This window comes from Furipterus horrens, unplaced genomic scaffold, assembly GCF_987537825.1.
Source record: "Furipterus horrens unplaced genomic scaffold, mFurHor1.1.pri manual_scaffold_11, whole genome shotgun sequence".
In the NCBI taxonomy this organism is placed as follows: Eukaryota; Metazoa; Chordata; class Mammalia; order Chiroptera; family Furipteridae; genus Furipterus; species Furipterus horrens.
In genome coordinates this window covers 82,557,541-82,572,946 of record NW_028327181.1, presented here as the reverse complement: position 1 = coordinate 82,572,946, position 15,406 = coordinate 82,557,541, and the positions used below count along the sequence as shown (strand labels likewise).

The following is a 15,406-nucleotide window of genomic DNA, read 5'->3' as shown; positions in this document are numbered from 1 at the left end:
ACCAGCGGCGTCCATCAGTCCTGCGTGCAAATGAAAAATGGGCTGAGGCACTGGGCACTGATTAAACTAGCTATAGGTTAACTGTTAAAAGGCATTTATTAAGGACTTCAGAAACTTGGTTCTTCTGGAATGAGTGCCACAGAAACTAACGTATCAAATAGGATATTAATAGCATATTAATCAGATAGGATATATCCTCAAAGAAAATGTTCCCATGTTTTAAAACAAATAAGACATAAAAGATTTCCAGTGTGGAGTCATTTCACACCTACATTTGTCTGGATACCAGCACCCGTCTTCCAAAGGTCAATAAAAACAATCTAGAACGCACAAAATGTTGCACAGTAAATAACAGTTTCTCTACCATCATTTCTGTTAATATACAACCAAAATCAGAACTAAGATACAATAGACAGCAGTCAGAACATTAAATTATCATTACAACACTAAAAAACACTTGTACAAGCTTCTCCAAAAGATCAGTGCACTCTGTCTGCAAAATTTCTGACAAGCCCCAAAGGAGAACTGAAGTACAGTAGATTAAAGTTAGGATTAAAGGATCTATGTTGCCCAAATGGGTATAAACAGTGCCAGAGCCTATACACCATTTGATTTCCCAATGAATTTGCAGGAAAACAAAAGATAATAGGGTAAACCCTACTAGAGGTCATAAGTTATCTTAGCAGTGTGACACAGGACCACAAATGGCTTCTTGGAATTTTAGAGATTAAGCCGACCTCCACTGTGATAATATACAGGGGTCAGAGGGGTAAGGGATTTGGAAAAGGTAGAGGACCCCACTTTTCATGAAAGTAGTGGGCGATGTGTGAAGGTCCTCTGCGAGCGATCCTCGCAGCGAAGGCCCCATTCCCTTTAACACCAACGCTTTAGAAGGAACCTACACATCTAAATTGTGTTCAGAAGCGGGTGTGTTCAGCGTCACGCGCTACTGCTTGGGTAGGCCAAGAACCCAAACTGACAGCTCCTGAGAAACAGCTAGGTCATCAGCAGGGGAGATCTCCATTTACCCTCAAGTCCTAGACGCCCGGGAGGGAAGAGGAGACAGGCACTCCACAGAAGCTCAGAACAGGTTCCATATGCGTGGCGCTCACAGCAAAAGGTCGGGAGTCTAGTGTACGTGTTCAGTAACCTGGTGGCCAACCATGGCGAGGTGTCCCAAATAACCTGGCTACCGCCCGACGGAGACGTCCAGAGTCAGCAGCACCCGAAAACACTGCTTGAAGTCGAAATCGTGGTGCCCCAGATCTGCACGGTCTAAGCAGGCGAGCTCAAGAAGAAGCCAAGCTCAGAGGACAGTGTCAGGTTTCTGCCCGCAATCCCCCGCGCTCGTTTACCTACCCGCTGTGACTCCGGCTTCTCCGGATCTCCGGATCCTGGCGGCGGCACCTGACCGCCTCTCACACCCGCCTCTGGGCTCCAGCCAGCCGGAACTCGTTACGTCACTTCCGGCCCGCGTTCCCCCGGGAGCCTGCCTCCTAAAGAGAAACGTTCCCGCCTCTTTTCGGCAACCTCCGCTGATGGTCGCCGGATTTCGCCTAGGGACCTGTGGGTGGGGCGAGAGGAAGAATGACTGATCTCTTAGTAAGTCCTTATCCGGAACTTGTCAAGGGACCACGGAAGCGGTAGCCAGCGCGTTGGAAGCGTGGTCGCTCCTCGAAAGTGAAGACCCTAAAGACGCGAGTGCGGTGGGGAGAGGTGCTGTAGGTAAGTAGGCCCAGTGCCCCTCACAGGGCGACGGAGAAGGGTGTCGTTCTCCATTCTCTCTGCACTTGGAATGTTTCTTCCCACCTCTTTCCGAAACCCCCCATTGCCACCCCTTCGTCTTTGTAAATTGCCTTCCGCGCACTGGTCGCTGGGGCCACTGCTTGTTCTGCCAGTCGTCCTTTCGAACAAGGGACCGAGATGCTGGGGAGTGCAAGGACCCAGCGTTTTCAGTCCCCAGACAAAGCCTCCGCTCAGGCAGCATCGATGTGCTCGCCCCGATTGTGAAAAAACACCGAGCAGGCCTCACACTCTGCCGAGTACTGTGAATACCCGCAGCGTGTCAAGTTGTTGCCCGAGGTCATGCCTAGAGAAGTAGTAAATTCTTCACTACCGCACGCCAGGCACTGTACTAAACCCTGAGACTCTGACCCAGAGTGATTATGTGTAAGTGCCACGGCAGCTCTGAAGAATAAGTAATTAAGGCCAGGGATGGTCAAGATTTCAGAATCAGCCATTTGAACTATGCCTGAGCCGGCGAAGAGGATGTTCTTGTTTGTGGTTGTGTGTTTAAGTGGAGGAAAATAAAAATAATAATTGCGGGGAAGGATGGCTGCTTGAAAGGACCTACTAATTTGTTGTGGCTGGACGGCACAGTATGTAGCAGGAGAGTAGACTAGGATGAAGTAGATTGTAACCAGATTGTGTAAATTCGTGCAAAGGGATTTATGTTTTATTCTTTAGGCATTTATCCAGTGATTTCTGAGCAGGGAAATGAGAGAATCAGATTTGTGTTATAGAAGTATAATGATAATGGCAGATGGACTGGAATGAGTAGAGCGCCTTAGCGAAGCAAATGTGGAAAGATTAGAGGCAGTGAAGTTAATTAGGGCACTGCTAGCAGAGATAAGGAGATGGTTTAAGACAGATAAATTCAACAAGTTTGGTGACAAAAACAGGAAAAGTGTAAGGTTACTCAGGAATCAATGATACATAAAAAGGAAGTCTGAGAGGAAAGGGACAAAACTGAGTTCCATTTAGGACCCGGTTTAGAGTACTTCATAGACATCTCTCTAAGTGATGAAATCTAGCAGAAGCTGGTTTGAAGTCTGGAGCCCCAGAGAGAGGCATTAGGAATCCTCAGATGTGATGATTTGGGAAGAAGTGAGACTGTTCATCTGACAAACTCTTTATTGTCTGCCTCCTTGTACTAGGATGTCAGTTCCATGAAGAGTGGGATTTGTTTTGTTCAGTGCTCCAGCTCCAGAGTCCAGAACAGGGCCTGGTGCACAAGAGGCCCTCAGGAACCATTGATCGAATGGGAAGAGAGTATTTAAGCCAGCACTGTCCAATAGAACTTTCTGTGGTCATGGAAATGTTCTATATTTTTGTCTGATAGAGCGACCATTAGCCACTTTTAAGTCGTTGAGCTATTGAGCACTTGAAATGGGACTAAGTGCAACTGAAGAACTGAATTTTTATTTCATTTTAATTAAATTTAAATAACTACATTTGGCTAATGGCCACTATATTGGACAATGTAGGTAGAGACTGAAAAGAGAGCCAGATGTGTAACCTTAGATAATGCAATACATACAGCAGGGGAAGACAGAGGCAGAGGAGGAAACTGGAGAAAAGCGCTCAGAAAGGTAGGATAATGGGGTGGGTGATAATGGGGTTAAAGCATTCAGGGGACGAAAGTTGAAAGAAATAGTTATCAGTGAGCAGTGCAGAAAACTCAGGATGAGGCTTGAAAGGAGGCGACTGCCTTTGGCTGTTTGCAAGTGTCTGATTCCTTAGCAATTTCAGTTGAGTGGAGAAGGGAGGCAAGTAATTGAAGAAGTTAGAGGTCAGTGGAAGAGGAAAAGTGAGGCATGGGTTTCAGGTCCAAGAGGAAAGAAAGATTTTCTTTTTAGGTTGGAAAATGCCAAGGGGCAGTAGCCAGTGCGGTGGGGTTAACGGGTGGAGCATGTTCAGGAGGTAATTGGGTCAAGAGTATTGGTGAAAGGGGTCAAGTGTGGCAGAGGAACTAGAAGGCACCAGGAGGAGGGTTTCCTGGGACAGGATTTGCTGTGAAGCCGTCATTGTCCAAGATTAACTGAGACTACGAGTAGTTCTTTTTACCTTAGTTTCAAGCACTGGGTTTCTCGGTATGTTTATAGTAGATATACAGGAAAGGAGACATGCTGAAACACCTTTTAGTGCAGAGTATTAATTTTAACACAACTGGTCAGTGTGATACCATTATAAAACAATATTATTAATCTTAACCTTGCTTTTACATTTCTTTGCAATCCTGTTGGGGTTTGGTGCAACTTTTATTTCAATCTTCCTCTTCTCAGCTCCAGCTTGACTTCTGTTTGTACACCTCCCTCCTTCCTGGGAACAACTTTCTGCCTCCAAATCCAGACCTACTTGCATCTGAAACTGTCACATTGACCCCTGACTGGGTAGTATCTTGGTCAGGGCGCATACAAAGAGTCAACCCATGAATGCATAAATAAGGGAATAATAAATCATGTTTCTCTTTCTCTCCCTTCCCTCCCTCTCAAAAATCAATAAAGTTAGGTCCTCTCTCTTCTGCTACTTTGTATTAATTTCTCTATCCTGAGCATCTACTTACTTACCTTTCCTCTGGCTCTATTCATTGACATTTAAATATGCTTAACCTTTAAATATATGCATCTTTCCTTTTCTCCATGCGCCCTTCTATCTGTTGCTCCCCCACGCACCCGCTTTTTCACTTTTTTTCTATTTCTCGATCCCACCCCAAACTAGCTTCGGCCCCCGCAACTACCCCACATTAGTTCCTGACCACATTGTCCTGGTCTTCCTGCTTCTGTATCTGTAAAAGCTGGGCATTTAAAAAGGTAGCTCCAGAAAGGATTACAACTAGAGAAAGGAATGAGTGAACTACTATAAAATGCACAGGTACTTCAAAAAGTGTCCAAATATTAAAGGACACTTTAATCCCAGGAAGTGAAAATAGTTACAGGTTTTATAATGTTAAATAGCAATTTCAGGAAAATTAGCATTTTCTGGGAAGGGCAAGGTTTGCATTTGGGATCACTTTTAAATTGACTAGCTGCACCTTTGATTTAGATGCAGCCTTTAAAAATCAGGATATAACTCAGCAATATGTGTTAAATTATACTTTTATAATTTGGATATGAGTTTATAGACATCTTTCTTTTCCTTCAGATAGAGTGTAATCTATTGTTTTCTAACAAATATTAAGGTTTATAGGCCTGGCTTACCTCATTTTTAACTCTCCCAATCCTTTGAGATCTGGAGATAAGGCTTTGAAGATCTGTTTGCAAAGGCATTGTTTTGTTTCTAAACTAGAGATGAGTCATAGGGCACCAGAGCAGTGGTTCTCAACATTATCAAACCCAACATATACTTTTTTATAATGAATCATCTGTAATGAGTGAAAAATGGTTCAGATACTTTAGAATAGTTTGGCAGTTCCTCAAAGTCAGAGTTGTCACGTGACCCAGCAATTCAACGCCTAGATATGCAACCAAGAGAAATGAGAATATATATCCACAGAAAACTTGTACTCATAGCCAAAAGGTGGGAAAATCCCAAATGTCCATTAACTAATGGATAAATAAATTGTGTATATTCATACCACGGAGTATTATTCATCAATAAAAAGGAATGAACAGTGATACATGCTACAAAATGAATGAACCTTGAAAACGTACTAAATGACAGAAGCCTGAAACAAAAGGCCACATATTGTATGGTTTAACTTACATGAATGTCCAGAATAGGCAAATTAATAAAGATAAAGCAGATTACTGGTTGCCAGAGGCTGGGGGCGGGGGACGTGGGAAGCAACTGCTAATGAGTACAGAGGTTTCTTTGGGGGGGCGAGGATAACGTTCTAGAATTAGATAGTGGTGGTGGTTGTTGCACAACCTTGTGGACGTATTAAAAACCTCTGAACTGTACACATTAGAAGTGTCAATTTTATATGTGAATTATATCTCATAAAGTTTAACATCCCTTCCCCTATACTGTCTTCATATTAAAATAGTTGATATTACTGTGTAATCTAACATGATTTTTTAAAACATTAATGTCCTAATTTTAACATGAGAATAAAAACTTTATAATAATATACAGCATGTTATTTCCAGGACTTGTATCACAGAATCATGAATCCAACAGACTTAAATGTAGAGTACATTTTATTGGTGACTCAAATACCATGAACAGCTTTGCTGGGGTAACAAGAATTTCTAAAGGATGATCTTCCTTTATTTTATATTATACACTTATGGTAAATTCAGTGTATATTAAAACTATCCAAAAAATACTTTGTGTTTGTATGTAAAATGAAATTGGGCTCTAGTCTCACATATTAAGTTGCACCACCCTGGCTGGTGTGGCTCAGTGGATTGAGTGCTGGCCTGCGAGCTGAAAGGTCACTGGTTCCATTCCCGGTCAGGGCACATGCCTGGGTTTGCGGGTCAGGTCCCATTGGGTACATGTGAGAGGCAACTGATTGTTTCTCACACATCTATGTTTCTCTCCCTCCCCCCCCCCTTTCTAAAAATAAATAAAATCTCAATAAATTTTTTAAAAGTTTTGCACCTACAGTAATGCCCAATGGGACAAATTTTCACTTGTAAGGCTTATATCATTCCATGCTCAGGTCTAATGTCAGCAAGGCATCTCACTCCAGGTCCATTATGTAGACAACCAGGGACTTCTCTACAAAGCCGGCACCATCCCCAAGAGAACCACTCATTATAAAGACACAATTAAATAAGCACTGTATTCCAGAAGAAGGGTGGAGTTCTTGGTCTCTTTAGATCCTTTGCCCATCTTGGTGAAACAGCATTTCCTTGCTCCACAAGTTAGAGAAGACTGAGGAACAGAGCTGTGTTGTATCCAAGAACAGAGAAATAGTCCTCACATTGAGATTCAAAATGACTAAACTGTTTCTTCTGTGCTCTTGAATTTTTTCTAGAGAAAAAGTGGTACACTCGTAAGATCCAAAATATATTGCCTTTTTTCTAGATGACCTCATATAGTTTTTTCTTTTATTGATTCTAGAGAGAGGGGAAGGGAGAAAGAGAGAAACATCAATGCTAGAGAGAAACACGGATCGGTTGCCTCTTGCCTATGTCCCAACTGAGGACCAAACCCTGCAACCCAGGCATGTTCCCTGACTGGGAATCAAACTGGCCACCTTTTGCTTTGCGGACAACGCCCAACCAACTGAGCCACACTGGCCAGGGCCTCAGTTTTAACTATTGTTGCTTATATACTATCAAGGTGTTTCATCTGATAAGCCTCTAACTTTCCACAGCTACATGATGATAACAGTTTTCCTTTTCTTTAAGATGCTCTCCAAATCCTTGGTTATGGAATATTTGGCTCATCCTGGTGCACTCAGCTTGGCTGCCGGAGTAGCATGTGGCATGTGCCTGGGCTGGGGCCTCCGAGTGCGCTTTGGGACAGTCCCCAAAAGCTCAGTGAATGAGACGCACACAGAGACTGAAGCTGAAGCAAGCGTCTTAGGAGACAGTGGGGAGTACACAATGATTCTTGTGGTTCGAAATGACTTAAAGATGGGAAAAGGGAAAGTGGCTGCCCAGTGTTCTCATGCTGCCGTTTCTGCCTACAAGCAAATTCAAAGAAGAAACCCCGAATTGCTCAAACAGTGGGAGTACTGTGGCCAGCCCAAAGTGGTGGTCAAAGCCCCGGATGAAGAAACTCTGATTGCCTTGTTGACCCACGCGAAGATGCTGTGACTGACTGTAAGTCTAATCCAAGATGCGGGACGTACTCAGATTGCACCGGGCTCTCAAACTGTCCTAGGAATTGGCCCAGGACCAGCAGACCTAATTGACAAAGTCACTGGTCACCTAAAACTTTACTAGGTAGAATTTTGTATGATGACTGTCCCCCTACCACAAGTGTTTGAAACTCAAATTCTAACAATAAAAGCTGAACTTCTTCCCCCAATTTAAGTATTCTTGAGGTGAAAATCTGTTCATGTTCTTCTGTCATGTACTCGGCACAGTTACACAGTTATCTTGGGCTAAAAAACAAAACATTGGGTTAAATTGTCCTGGTGGTTTAACTCCTGAAACAAAAGAATAAGAGAGAAACAGGTCACGACAAAAATGGGTTACAAGGGAGGGACAGCATTTCCTATGAATTGTTAGGTCCCTCTGCGTGTTAATAGCTCTTCTTCCCTGAGACTGTGCTGCTGTCACCCTTGGAGAAGACCTGTGGTGCAAGGGTAGTCCCACTGGGTGCAACTGCAGTTTGTTTTTACTACCGTAACATTTTGGGCGACTCAGAGGCTACTTTATAAATAGATGGTATAGCCACCCGCAAAGGGTTTAGAATCTAACCCACTGGGTTTTTAACTTGTCTTATAAGTTGAGGTTTAACAGCATTGACATAACCCACTTGCGCAGTGTTTCATGTTCATTTCCCTGACTCATAGTGGCCAAAGGTTCTCAGCAGTGGTTCTACATCAGTCTAAAAATTTGCTTTGCTTTCCCTCTTTCCTCACAGGGAAGGCCTTGAAACTTGTGAAGTGACTTGTATGGACCTGGAAGGTGGTAATAGGCACATGTAAGAATTTATGGTCATTGTAAAGTGGAAGTAGTGTCATCTCAACATCCCACTCTTTACCTAGAACTTCAGGAACTTAGATAATTCAATTACTTATGGGCCACTTTGTTTCCCTTTTGATCTTTCTACACTTAGCATGACATAATTCCAATAATTACTGTGTTACCAGCTGCCCAGAATATAAAGAAGGTTCCCAGCTCCCAAAGCTATATAGCTCCCATCCTTGCAGAGAACCACTCCTGAAAGCCTTTTAGGGGGATCCTCACAGTATATCCCTAAAAACTATGATGATGCCGGGGAGTATTTGGTAACAGGCACATGTTGAATGGCTCCAGCTCTCCATGGTTAGCCTTGGTTAGCGGTTAACTTCACCATAAGCAGCATGACAGCACACCTAAGGTCTGAGGTCAGTGGAGTCTGCAAGCAGAACTCTAAAGACTACTGCAGCCAGTCTTAAAGGTTCTAATGTTTGCTCAGTTTTATACCATTCACACTGGTACATGAGAGCACAGGAGAAATTGTAACTGTGAATGATGCCATAGTAGCAACTGTTTCTAAAGAGTGTTTATGCTACTGGATTCAAAAGTGATGCAACAGCCTGCAACGGAATTGATGAGAACTCAATGCTAAATGCAGGGTTCTGGCTCAGGTAATTTCTGAGGCCTGCCTCAGAGACTGATGGTTCCATGTTCAAAGGACAGTGCATTCCCCATAGAACGGCCTGCTGTGGCTGATTCAAATAACTGTAATGAGTTGTGGCATATCCACTAGGATGAACAGTCCACAGATTCTCGTGATTCTGGCAGTACATCTTGTTTCCAGTTCACCTGCACTTAGAATTACTTTATAGGATTCATAATCTTGAGTTCTCTAAGACTCAGGAGGTCAAAACTATTCTTGTAACATTGAGACATTGTTTTTCTTTTTCATCACGCTGACACAGAACAAACGATGGGTAAAACTGCCGGTGTGCTTCACAGATTGAGGCAGGGCACCTACCTGTACAAAGTGGTTTCACTGCCCTCCGCCCACAGTAAGAGAAAACGTTTCATTTAATGTCCTTGAGGAAGCAATAACAATATTGTTAAATCTGACCCTTGACTATAGCATTAAACACTTCTGGTGCACAACAAAGTATAAGAAAAGGACCTGTGAGACTGAGTGGCGAGATGAACTAGCTGCCGTTGTCATGGCAACTTTTACTGGCAAGGACAACCCACAAAGGAGTTATCCAGATCTGAGTGTTTGGCTGTAACTGCCTCATAGATAATAATTGACAAGTATTTAGGAAAACTTGTATCTGCCTCTGTAAAGGTTCCCCAAACTTAAGATTTTTCTGATAAGATCAGTGTTTCTCAAAAATGACTTTAAAATATATAACATGTCAACATCTAGATGAACTATGTAACGCAGTAAATCAGTATTTTCCACATAACCAATGCATGAGGGTACAAGTCACGCATGGGTGAAAGACCCATTCAAAGTAAAGACAGACCAATGGATTTTAATGTAACAGTATAAAAAGTTCACTTTTATGGCTTCAGATTCCACATTTCAACTAACCCCAATTATCTGAAAAGGCTATGAAAATTCTTTCCTAATGACAGATCTATATGAGGCCATATTTTTCATATCCTTCAACAAAAACAGGCCACAGACTGAAAATAAAAAGAGATGAGAATCCAACAGTCTTCTGTTAAAGACAAACTTTGAAGAGACGTATGATTAATTCATAATTCTTTGTTAACACAGAATGAGTCTATTACTGTTACATTTAAATGGGTTAATAATTTTTTTTTAAGTTTTAGCTACCAATACAGTAAGTATCAATAGATAGAACCACTACACTGGGAATGTCTGCACACGACTTAATTACAGGAAAGCTAAGCAGCCCTACTTGGAAATCACCGGGTAGTCTCTTGCTATTACACGAATGTCTATGTTGAAATAGCTGTCAACAATCACCACAGGTTTTTACCTACAAAGGCTGTATTTGGATATTAGGAAAGATCATTGAAAGAATGTTTACCTTCTGAAAAGTGTCCCAGTAACGTCTCCTCTTCCTCTCTCCTGTTTCAGTTACATCTACAGTGCCAAGGACTCTTAGGACCCTTGTTTACTACTTTTAATTCCTTCTAGACTGTCTTATTCAGAATAATGTTAGGAAAGATCCCTTAAAATACAGTTTATTACGAATTCATTCTACTGTTTACTGTACAACACTTATTATTATCCAGTCATGATCTAGGCATTTTGTGATTTAAACATACTCCTGCAAATAATTCTGAAAACTACTTACACTGTTATCCACACAAGAGAACAATCTCAGAAGTTCATCTTGCTCAGGATCTGAACCTAAGTCAAAGCAGTTCAACAGCAGTTTCTCCTTCTACTATGGCCCATTATATAGATGGCTTAAGTGGCAACTCATTATCATAGGCCCAGATTAACACAAGGCTTTTCTTTTGTTTGTTCTTACAAACATTTTTTTTTTTTTAAGTATGCTGTAAGGAAACCTTTACCGAAGTGTTTTAACTTGTTTCTATTAGGGAAGGGAAGGAAAAGAATAACTCCAGTGATAAAAACTGGTTTACTCAAAACTACGGGAAAGGTCTAGAAGAAATGTTGCCTCTGAAAAGGAGTTTTTCACTGGGACCATTATTATTCTCCCTCTTGATTTCGATAATGATGAAGAAAGAGAGCACAGACCCATCAGAAACAAAAATATAGCCAGGGCCTGAACAGCAAGATGTCGTCAGTATGACAAACCAAAAAAAAGGATTTTCTAGCTAATACTCTAATTTCCTATAGGAAAATGGGTGTGGAGGGGACTAAAGATGGGGTAAGAAAAGAGGTTCTTAAGTTTAAATTAAAAACAACAACAAAAAAACCTTATTGGGGCAATACAAGTCTAGGTAGGGGACCCTCTAATACTACTGTGATTAATACTGAAATGAATTTTCATGTAACATTCTTAGCCATTTGCAAAGAGTTGGATTCAAACACTGTTTCAATCACCTTAAACGACCCATAATCTGGGGACCCTTACAATTTCATGGCGAGGACAGCACATTAACTTCATGTTTCTATACTTTCAAGTTAATATAATTTAACATTCCTCACCTGTTACTTAAGTGAAATGCTCAGATAAAACTTAGACGTGCCACTTGGTTAACATGATGGCGACAGGTGGCGTGTAGCCCACGACAGCAATGACTGGTCCTTCACACTCCTGCATGTCCCTTATTCACTACAGCAGTTCTGCACATGATGTGAAACAGTGGCTCACACGTCCCCATCCTGATTCCGCTTCTGCTCTCAGACCTCCCTGCACCCTTGGGATCCAATATAAAACTACCAAAACCATGGTTCTTTTGGTTTATGTTTGAGAGGTATTTAATTAAAACTGCCATTCCACATGTTATTTCCACAGTCCAGTAATTTATTTTAAATTTGAGTAATTTTAAATTCCACAAACAAAACTGAAGAACAGCAATATTTTGTTTGAATTCCCTCTTCTGTACACTCAGTGATCTAAAACACCACAATATCCCACATACACAAACCTCAGGGCAGGGTTAGTAAATACACACAGGTTGGAATCATGGTGCTCTTTGTTCCCGAATGGAATGGTCCCACGGAAAAAGCACAGGACACAGCACAACATAAGGGCACCTGTTACATATGAGGTGAGCAACAACACACTAGCGTTTTCTATATGCGGAACGAGGAAACCTGCATGGGTCAGAGGGCCTTTTATGCTCGTTTGAAAGTCAGGCAAGTTGTCTAATGCATTTTTCAGGTAATTTGGAGAGCACTGCAGTCCAGTGTAGCAGGTGCTGTTAGTGTTGTCTTTGTTGCAATGACAGTCTTGCACGGTCACACACCGATATTTTCGCTTTAGCGTGTCTAGCGTGTCTTTGAATAAGAGATTTAAATGCATTTAGACAATACAGATTGTAAGCTGTTTACATACACTAAATTTAAGAGCTTCGATATTAGTTTGTCTTTAAACACTACAGAGTGCAAATCAGGTTCTTCACAACAGATTGAATATTAAGCAGTTTTTCAAAGAACAAAAGGGAAGAAAAAAGCCCAAGTGAATAAAACATTGAAACTAATCTCCTTTGAAAATAAATTCTAAATGATGCGGAATGTGGAATAAGCTTTTAACATAGGAGATCCAAGTTAATAGTTAGAAACAAAAAGTAGTCCTTCATGAAATAAAGGTTACAAGAACATGTGCCTGTTTTCCTCTGTTATAAACTGAGAAGCGGGCAGAGACGATGTTTCAGTACGAAAATAGGCGACTACAGGATCGGCTTTCCGTCTCACATGCTGTACCCAAAGCCAGGCTGTGGCTGCCCATAGGGTGGCGCAGTATAACCATAGCCAAAAGGCACCTGGGGAGGGACTGCAACACTGGGTCCCGCTGTCAGCATCAACTGGGGCTGACCTAGAGATGGGAAACAAAAAGGAGCGGGGCAGGGGCAAGGAGGCGGTAAACACTGTTAGTATCGAAGGGTCATCAACGCCAAGCTCCCCTACTCTAGCAGCATAATCAACTTCCGAATTTTGTGGGGGCACTTATGACTTAAAATTTCGGCATGACCATCACCCTAAAGGTCCTGCCTAAAAAGCCAACGAACAGTGCAGAGCCAAATGCCAGAACTCTAACAGTAGTTATGTTATTTCATATCATCTACAGCAATATGCACATGCATGCTTGACACGATCAGGCAAGACATCTGCTAATAAGCCTTTTACTGTTATTTGCAAATACTATGTTATTTCCACATGACAGTATTTGCACATCATGTATGATGACAATATAATTAGCAAAGGAGAACAGTTTTTTAACAAACATGGTTTTAACATAACTTTTAGTTATAAATTTCTGATGTAAACACATCTAAATGATAATGGAACCTAATGCATTTTGAGCAAACAGTCCACTACTAATTTAGAGAAAGCGATTAAAAAAAAAAAAAGACATATTCAAATACACATTAGGTATGAACTACATTACTGTACACAGCATCTTTCAAATCCTTTGTTACCATTCTCAGGAAGTGTGAATAGCTGTTGACCACATACAGAAAGTGACCTAGAGAGAACCTGGCTTATTCGGAGGGAGGAAACACGGATCACCTTGTCCCAACCCACACGAGGACTCAATCTGCCGCTAGAATGTAATCCTAGAGCATGATCTCTCCCAACACAAGTGACCCCTTGTCTCTTTTTTGTGAACCACCACCAAAATTGTCTTTAGTGAGACCATTCTTTTTGGAAACTAGCAGTTTATAAAAATCACTTCTAACCCTTGATACTGACATCTGTCCTGGAACTTCAACCCCACTGTCAACTGCTGACAAGGACCTGTCTATATAAACAGCCTAAAGGCAAACCAAAGTTAGTAGGTGCTTCCAAATCAGCACACCCACTCTGTTTTTGTTCCTACTGTATTTCCTATCTCAAATATGTGAAATATCTTGCTCCCATCTCTAACAATCTACTTAATCTTCTCCAACTTTATCAAAACTACTCTGGTCCTCTCAATAGCCAGTCTTTTATGTTTATACTATAAAGGAGATGATGCATAAAGGATTTGAATATCATCATTTCCTTTAGCAGGATGAGATATAATGGCCATAATTTCATATCCCTTTCCAAAGAACACCTGGTTATAGTGCTCTGACCTATACCTCAAATTCATTATTCAGATAATCTGCTCACCATTAGTGAAATGGAAAGAAGTAGTTCAGATATGCACGTGTAAGAAGAAACTAAATTGCCTTAAACATTCACTGAGTTTGAAGATCCTATCTCTCTGGGGAGTTCTCAAATGGAAACTCTACCCAAGCTTTCTGTCCCAGTTATAATGTAAAGAGAGCATATACTCTTTATGTAAAACAAACTAAAGACAGCCTTGGCACTTCCGCAAATTGAATTCACCAATACGTCTTCCTCAGTCCTTTATGGATAAGCAATCAATCAGTGACCAGGCAACAGGAAAAACTGAGGTTATGCTTTTAAGTATTTTGAGATTGTCTTTGCATTTAAGATACCTTAGTGAATAATGTCAATGCTTGCTTTAAGACTGATTTTGGGGGGGAAAATGACACTAGAGAGATTTATTAACTCTGCGAACCATTTGCAATTTAGAAGCTATTATTATACTTCTGTTTTGAGGCCGAATCCCTAAAGAATGAAACATGTATCTACTGTATTTCTGTGAGGTGAAAAAGATAAAGATTACCATAAACAATAGGTTGCGTCTCTGTAGCTTGTTCTTCTTTTCTCAGTGATTCTGAAGCATCTAATTTATCCACCTGGAGAAAAACAGGTGATGTTACTTAGCACCTCAAAAGTATTATAAACCTAGGTTTATGGCAGAAAGTGGAAAAGCCTTAGTATGTTAAATTTTGTCAAAATAAACGGACTAGAAAAAACATTCTCAGGCCCTCTCTCAAATTTAATGGCAATGTCCATACTTCAGTCAAGGTTGATTTTTAGCACTGTCATTATAAACCCTCAGGAAGGAGGGATTTATAAATGCCATAAAGCGCACACCAGGCTAAAACTGGGCATGCTAGGTTGCAGCCAGCCTGAGGGAGGGAGGGAGGTAATGAAAAGGAACCACTTTTGCAGATGAAGACTAAACCCTACCAAAGATAGTAATAATGAACTCATGACCAGGCAAAGTCATCCCAAAAGGAAACGATATTCAAAAAAGTAAAACGAGTCTAATAATTGGACAGACATTTGTGCAGCATAAGCTCCCTTTTGCCCAGTGTGCACAGTGAGATTGATGACAGGTACAGACTGAAGCTTAAGACTCAAGTGGCTCCATAGTTGATATTCTTATATAAAGACAGGCTGCATGTTTTTATGCTCTACTTTCTAAGAAGTAACCAGGAATCTTGATTTTGCCTCAACCTCTTTTAAGAATTTTTTTGCTCTTAATTAAGCCCAAGTAAATGGCTATTATATGCAAGCTACTCTAAATAAAAGTGGATACTGTCTGACAGCATAAGACTGTAGGGGAGTTCAAATGTGTTAGTGAAAGGAGGGAGCT

The 15,406-nt window shown here is 41.2% G+C and overlaps 1 long non-coding RNA gene and 1 pseudogene across 1 annotated transcript; one reads left to right on the top strand and one right to left on the bottom strand.

Moving 5' to 3' along the window:
- The first annotated feature begins 1,481 nt into the window (after positions 1–1,481).
- On the top strand, positions 1,482–7,707 carry LOC149998625 (peptidyl-tRNA hydrolase 2, mitochondrial-like; annotated as a pseudogene).
- A 4,042-nt stretch (positions 7,708–11,749) lies between these two features.
- Positions 11,750–14,626, bottom strand: LOC149998624 (uncharacterized). Its single transcript, XR_016514128.1, has 2 exons — positions 14,588–14,626; positions 11,750–12,784 (listed from the first exon to the last, which is right to left on the bottom strand). It is a non-coding gene; the product is annotated as an uncharacterized LOC149998624 (long non-coding RNA).
- Positions 14,627–15,406: the final 780 nt, after the last annotated feature.